The 8,054-nt window shown below is 40.9% G+C and overlaps 1 long non-coding RNA gene across 2 annotated transcripts in view; it reads right to left on the bottom strand.

Moving 5' to 3' along the window:
- Positions 1 to 272: 272 nt before the first annotated feature.
- Positions 273 to 8,054, bottom strand: part of LOC137191191 (uncharacterized) — a 16,960-nt gene continuing 9,178 nt past the window's right edge. Inside the window, exons 1-3 of one of the 2 annotated variants that reach the window (XR_010930365.1) lie at positions 5,496 to 5,584; positions 2,342 to 2,495; positions 273 to 721 (exon numbers count right to left, since the gene is read on the bottom strand). This is a non-coding gene — a long non-coding RNA (uncharacterized lncRNA). Of the gene's footprint in view, positions 722 to 2,341; positions 2,496 to 5,495; positions 5,585 to 8,054 lie in introns of those variants that run through there. The other variant, XR_010930366.1, reaches the window with a different exon arrangement.

Raw genomic sequence — 8,054 nt, 5'->3', positions numbered from 1 at the left:
TGTGACATTTGCCGTTTGTTTCCCCAGGGCAGTCATGATGCCAGCTGGTTTAAAATGATTGTTAATATTTAATGCTATCAGCTCAGGTTGCATCATTCCTCTGTACCTGCTGAGTGACTCCCTTTAACTGTCTCTCCACATTTTCTCATTTAAAGGGATGGGATGTCCAGCATGCCCTTTAAATGTCTTCCTGGCTGAACTCAAATCTCCCCGTGCTCTCAGCTTGCTCACAAATTACGTTATCCTCCATCGTAGCTACTTAGTTTTTATCAGCGATGGGCCATTTGCTTGTGCAGGATATTATCCTTCATGTGTTGAAACACAATGTGTGAGAGGATAGTGTGACAGTGAGAGAGACATTCTTCGACTCACTCCTCTGCTGATCTGCAATATCCGGTACCTGCTTTCTCTAAATAACTCGCCGTTTTTTTCCCCCTCACACAAGACATTTCTTTTCTTCTTTCCTCTCTTTTTTCATTTTTATTTTCTCTTTATTATCTTATGTTTGTGCAAACAGAAGCAGTGGTAATTTTCAACAAGCCCAGCAACATGAGAGTCCTCTTACTCCAGTCACGTTATGCTGAGCCTCAGCTCTTGTCCAATCAAACAGGGCTTTGTGTCTCCTCTCTCCTCCAATCACAGCCATTAGGCCTGCACTGCAGATGCAGGCAGTGCGATGGTGTGCACAGATGTGGATGTTCTCGTTAAGCAGGTGCTCCACCTGGACAGGATGAGACAGAGAGGAGAGAAAGGAGAGAAGGCTATCACAAAGTGTCACTTATAGGACACATGAATTTGTTAACAGCAGAGGAGAAATATGCTTCAATCAGCAGGATTTGATGGCAAATGATAGGGTCATAAAACTGGCCTTTAGTTTTTCATATTATTCTTGGTGGTAATTCATCCTTGTGTGATGATGTTAAGTCATATGCGATAAAATCTGTCACACATGCCATAAAAACTGCATGAATCATCCAGTATGAACCAAAGTGTTTTAAAAAGGTGCCACTTTCATATATAGCATCCTTTATAAAGGGTTTATAAGTTGTAACCAATGGAATTATAAATGGTTAATAAACAACTTAATAATGCTTTATTTGGTAGCAATGAAGATATGTGTTGGTAATCCATTAATAAATGCTCATGTGTTTCTTACGTTCTAATAAGCCATCAAGTCTGTAGTCATGTGTGTCAAATGTACAGTAATAAGCCAATAATAAAGATTTACAATAATCAATCAAATTTCTGGTTATAAATGTTATACATTCTTAAAGTTAATCTTAAAGTTCTGCCGCTGTTTTCCAGTCAAGCTGTTTTCATGATGAACTAGTGAACTAATCTAATGCTGGAGGATGACATAAACCAGTTAAAGGGATTTTCACAACTTGGCAACCCCAAAGTTGTTTGGTTTATAGTCTACAGTATAAAACATTAATAAATAAGTTATTGAACACTGATGAAGCTATTGGTTACGACTTATAAATGCTTTAAAATGGTGTTTGAAAGCAAAGAAAGGTAGACAGAGATTCAACTTGTGAGACTGGTCACAAGTCAAAATGATTTAAATTCATTTTTCCTTCATCAATCTACGCTCAATACCCCATTATGACAAAGTAAAAAGTGAATTTTAGAAAGTTTTGCAAATTTATTAAAAAGGAAAAACTGAAATATCACATTGACATAAATATTCAGACCCTTTGCTATTACACTTGAAATTTAGCTCCAGTGCCTCCCATTTCTCTTAATCATATTTGAGATGTTTCTACACCATGATCGGAGTCCATCTGTGGTAAATTCAATTGATTGGACATGATTTGGAAAGTTACTCATCTTTCTATACTGTATAAGGTCTCACAGCTGACAATGCATATCAGAGCAAAAACCAAGCCATAAGGTCAAAGGAACTGCCTGCAGAGCTCAGAGACAGGATTGTGTCACAGGTCTGGGGAGGGCTACCAAAACAAATGCATTGAAGGTTCCCAAGAGCACAGTGGCCTCCATAATTTTTAAATGGAAGAAGTTTGGAACAACCAGGACTCTTCCTAGAGCTGGCCGCCCAGCCAAACTGAGCAATCGGGGGAGAAGGGCCTTGAGGTGACCAAGAACTCGATGGTCACTCTGGCTCAGCTCCAGAGATCCTGTGTGGAGAAACTTCCAGAAGGACAACCATTACTGCAACACTCCAAGAATGTGGGCTTTATGGCAGAGTGGCCAGACAGAAGTCTCTCCTCAGTGAAAGACACAGGAAAGCCTCCATGGAGTTTGCAAAAAAGCACCTAAAGGACTCTCAGACAGTGAGATACAAAATTCTCTGGTCTGATGAAATGAAGATTTAACTGACCTCAGTTCTGAGCATCATGTCTGAAGGAAACCAGGCACCGTTCATCACCTGCCCAATACCGTCCCAATGATGAAGCATGGTGGTGGCAGCATCATGCCTATGGGGGTGTTTTTCAGCAACAGGGACTGGGGGACTGGTCAGGGCTGAGAGAAAGCTGAATGGAAAAAGGTACAGAGATATCCTTAATGATAACCTGAGCACACAGCCAAGACAATGCAGGAGTGGCTTAGGGACAACTCTGTGAATGTCCTTGAGTGGCCCAGCCATTTTCAGGTCACTGGAGAGACCTGAAAATGGCCGTCCATCGATGGCCCATCCAACCTGAGAGAGCTTGAAAGGATCTGCAGGAAGAACAGCAGAAAATCCTCAAATCCAAGCAAAGCTCGTTGTGTCACACCCAAGAAGACTCGAGGCTTTAATCACTGCCAAAGGTGCTTCAACTAAATACTGAGTAAAGGGTCTGAATACTTATGTCAATGTGATATTTCAATTTTTCCTTTTCAACAAATTTGCAAAACTTTCTAAAATTCTGTTTTTGCTTTGTCATTTTGTGGTATTGAGTGTAGATTGATGAAGGAAAAAATTAATTTAAAAGGCTGCAACATAACAAAATGTTAAAAAGTGAAGGGGTCTGAATGCTTTCTAAATGCACTGTATAATTCACATCATTATCATTATTAGTGTATAGAAGTAACTGCATGTCTTGGCTCTCTAATGATTAATTCATCCTTTAATTTGTCACCTGTCTGTTGTTTCAGTTGATAAATGAATCAGACCAAAATAAAATTGTCCACTACATGTTTGTCATGCATAAATAAGGGCTTTTTATTCAACTAAAATAACACAAACATGTGGATTGTTCAAATAGTTGCACATTTGTCTAATTAGGACTATTTCCAGTAGAACTAACCCTGCACTAAGAGAGACAGACTTCCCAGTTTGTGACTGACTGAATAAATGAGCAAAACCAGTCAGTCAAGGCCAACACACCACCCCAGTGCCAGATGTTTCATTCCCCAGTGATGACACAACATTTGAATGACTGAGTGCCTCTTGGGTACTCATCCAAACTCCCTCCCCTTCATCATCCCTCATTTCATTCAATCCAAAATCACATTTCTGGGCACACGTGCAACCTTGCCATCTCGTACATAAACATGCACTGACACAGACACACCAGTACATTCAAATGGCTGCCAGGAAAACACTCGAATAACAAGATGTTTTCACTGAGTGATGAATGGCCTGACTGATCATTCAGTCAGGGTAAACAAGCCTTGATTTAGTAGCACGACATGTTAGCATGTGCTAGTGAACATGGCGTAATCTAATGAATCATGACTTATTTTGTGAGTTAGAGCTACTCAAGTTAATGAGGTGTGCTTATGTGTATGTGTCCCTGCCTGTTAGCATACCAGGGTGTGTCCAGATGTTTGTTTCAATTTGATCAGACCTGCAGCCACAGTCACAGTTCTCCATAATCCGCAGGAAAACAGCCTGACAAGGTTTGAATCTATGAATGAAATCTACACACACAGTCAGCAGATGTCACAAGGGCACAAAGACATCCGTCCCAATTATATTCATGTCTGTTCCTCAGTTCTATTGTCAGGCAGATTGAGTTTAACCTTTTAACATCAGTGGTCTACTGTAAGTCTATGTAATATGGCAGAACTTAATCCTAATTGACCTCTGCCACTGCCAGTGTCCTCGGGCTGAATAATATGGCTACTACATTAGCATTAGTTAAACAGCTGGACGCAGCTAACAAGTAGAGGTGGGTTGTCTGGCTGAAGAAAGTGTTGCCAGGCACACAATAAAGACTGTATGCATTCCTCCATAGTTGAAAATATCATCTAATGTTTGACAACGCAGCTCAACGTACACTTACTTGTTTTCTTTCCCAGTGCTTTCAACAGCATCTCATGGTCATCAGTGGTGGGAGTTTGCTTAGTTGTCATGGAAATGACGCGCATTGTCAGTTGTCTCAGTCGTCACTTGATGATAACCACTGAGCCATCTCCATGACAACCAAGCAAAATTCATCTGCAGATGAAGGCTGTGAGATGCTACTGAAAGCTGCACAGATGAAAGTTAGTAAGTGAACCTTAAGTTGTTTTTTTTTTTTCATTCTGCTGAACTACTATTTCATAGGTCAAGATGAGAATTGTCACGATTATCTGATCTTTTTGCATCTGAAATTTGAAGACATTAAACTGTAGCTTAGACATACAAATGTAATCTAATGCACTTATTTTTGTTTAGAGCTGCATCTAATGATTATCCAGTATCTGTTACACTGGCGATTTGTTTTCCAATTAATCAGTTAATGGTTGAATGTACAAAATATCAGAAAATGGTGAAAAATGCCAATTACAAATTCACAAAGAGCATAGTGTCTAAAACTCGGAGAAGTATATGTCAATTATAATGATATGAAACACAAAAAGCCAATTCATTACATTTTTGCTGATAAATGGTTTCAACCATTACTTTATTATTTCAATGGTTGCTGATACATTTTCTTTTAACTGACTAATCAATTAATCAACTCATCTTTCAGCGCTATTTTTGTTCACTACAAAAGAAATAGAAAAAGAAACAGCATGTTTTTTCACCAGGATTGTTTCCAAGAGCATCTGCTTATAGTTTAGCCACACTGTCCTCCGTCTGTCTCACCTTGCTTTACTGAGTAAATGAATGACCTGTGATTTACTGCTAACATGTCTGTACTGCTTTAAATGGAAATGTGACAATCCCCCAGGCTTTGCCAATGATAAGGTTCTGCTTCAATCGTCTGTGCATGTGTGTGTGTGTGTGCAGTTGTGTTACACACTTCATGTTCCCCCATGTGTTAGCATACATAACCTTGGGAGCTACCCTTCCTCTAAGCATCATGGGATGGCTCAGAGGACAGGGAATTAGCCAATCAGCTGTTAGGGTCACCCCAGTCAAACAACCCTGGAGACTCGCTGCCTCGAATCCCATCCCTTTCATCTCACTCTTCAGCACATTACTCATCTGTTCACACATGCGGCACACACACACACATCCGCTCAAGATGTTCTATGTGAAAATGCATATGTAAGACGCAAATATCTGGAGCAATAAAAGTGGAGTGCAACTGACGCGGTACAGCTAAAATTAGACTCACCATGAGTCCACTCGCAAGGGAGGACGAGGGAAAGAAGGAGAGGGAAGAAGAGAGGAAGAGAGTGAGTGTGGGAGAGGTGAGGAGGGAGGGAAGCAACAGAAGCCTGTAGAGGACACAAGATGGGGTGACATACAAGGGAGAGAAGTGCAAAGTTGCAACTCAAGCTATTTTCCATTAGCAATTGTAGTCTGTAAACCATTCTGACCAGTTGACATTTTGATTGCCTATAATAAGATTAATAATTATAAAAGATTAAAATCATAAAATCTTGGAGGCAAGGGTATGCATTTAAAATGCTTAAGAGGCAATAACATAAATAAATGCTTTGCTAAACAAATGGTCTTGAGCCCTGTCTTTAAAAACGAATGCTAGATGTGGGAAAGAGCATTTCAGAGACTGGGATGCAGCTTAAGGTCTGATTTCTGGTATTACAGAGCTTGATCAATTGGGTGAAAAAGGTCATTTAATCTGAGGTTTTGGTTTTAAGGGCTTTTTCAGGCAGGTGCATTTCTATAGATACAGTCATTGGTCAGAAGAAGAATTACACACTCCTGTCCTGAAGGAGACAGGTAGCCAGTGTAAATTGATGTTGTAACCACAGTCTCATTAGTATCCAAGCAGCAGACTGGAGGATTCTGGCAGGAATCCAGAAAAGGTATAGTACATTGCAGTAGTCCAGCCTTGAGGAGATGAATGGACCAGCTTCACTGCATCAGGAAGGAATCAAATGGGATGTAGTTTGGCAATGTTCTTGAGATGACAGAAGAAGGTTGTACAGAAAAGTTTGATGTGGTCTGTATGCATGATCACCTTCACCTTCTTCCCATCTTTCTCTCTTGTGAGTAGTGTCATGATGGAGTCTAATACTGTATGTCCCTGAACACTGAACATCTTGTGTCTTGTGTGTGTGCGTGCAGCCTGCATGACAGATGAGTAATGTGATGAGGAGTGAATTGAAAGGGGGATGGGATGGAGAGGGGCTGGTAGTTGCCAGGGCGACTTCCTCCAGTCTCTAGGGATATTTGACTTGGGTGACCCTGACAACCAGTGTTCCCTTTACTATTCAATACAACACCCTCTGTATCTGTTGAATGACGAGTGTTTGGGTCACGATTGATGTCGTATGTATAGCACCTGTCATACAGATGACATGGCTCTCACAGACCATCAGCTTACATTTGTGCTGCAGCCTGTAACTGTACGTGTGAGTGCACACATAGGGGACAAAGCTCAGGCCAGTGGAGAGCCAATTACCCAGTCACTTACACACACTCCACTCCTCCCACTGAGGGAACAATGTCTGCGAGAGACTTACAGTAACGAGCACACAGCAGCCTCCTTCTGTCAGAACAGAGCTCAGGATAAGGGCACAAATACACATCCAGTGGACAAGCCTAGGGGACAGGAGACGCAGAAACACACACGCACACAATGGACACACAAAGCTACTTATGCACACACTTAGAAGACAAATCGACTGCCAGAATTAGTGGAGTAAACTCATATTTTAATCATGCAATCTTTATCTTTTAGTTATGCAGTATGTGTGCGTGTGTGTGTGTGTGTGTGTGTGTGTTGTGTTGTGTTTGTCACTTGCGTGGTAAAATAGAGACGGACTGTAATGCTCTAGGACAGGGTGGGGTCCCAGGTCTGAGGTGACTGGGTGCAGTGATAATGAAAACATTGCTGAGGTTGCCTAGCTAGCATAGCGCCAGGCTAGCACTCCATCACACTGACTCATTGGGCACAGCAGCATGCCCCAAGTCACACACACACATAAAAAACACACATTACTAGTCCCACGGCTAGAGAACACATACTGACGCACACACAGATATGCTGATGCACACAGGAAAGCAAGATGTGAAAACACAAACATGTTTGGAACCATCTCTCTCTTTGAACACACACATATGCAAACACACACAAACATACTCTCACTCTGTCATCTGGAACAGAATGGGGCCACACACAAGGTAACGCATCTGGTGGGGCCACAGCACTGCTGTGCCTGCTGCTGACACCACATATGGAGGGGGCTTGGACACCTTACTTGGCACTTTGCAAGTGAACGCATCGTTAGGCTTTTGTCGGAATTAAGTAGTTCATAATCAACTGGAGTGAAATACTGAAGGAAAAAATGTGATCAGGAGTGTAATTACGTAGCTCGATTAAGTTTTCAAATTTTTTAACATCTATTTAACAGCTCATAAACACAATGAACATGCTTTTATCACCTTGATACTTCATGGCTTTTCCTAATTTTGCTTATAGACATGATTTTGGACTGATGATATGTGCCAGTACCCCTCCCATATCCCAAATTAGTCTACAGTTTTAGGGTTTATGTCATTGGAGTTTTAATATGAGAAAATGAAAAGTGTATTTAAAGGAAGAAATTAACTGATTTTTTAAAATAATTCCTATTATTTTTACATATACATCACTGGGGTGTGTGGGACCCCAAACAATGATTTTCAAAAAAAACCCCACAAGGGTTAAGGACATTTGAAACTCCTTCAGCTGCAATTTCTGCTCACATTATTACCACCTCTAAAC

The sequence above is a fragment of the Thunnus thynnus genome, chromosome 10 (genome assembly GCF_963924715.1).
Source record: "Thunnus thynnus chromosome 10, fThuThy2.1, whole genome shotgun sequence".
Taxonomy (NCBI): domain Eukaryota; kingdom Metazoa; phylum Chordata; class Actinopteri; order Scombriformes; family Scombridae; genus Thunnus; species Thunnus thynnus.
Note: the sequence above shows the minus strand (reverse complement) of the source record. Positions and strands in the feature narration are given on the sequence as shown.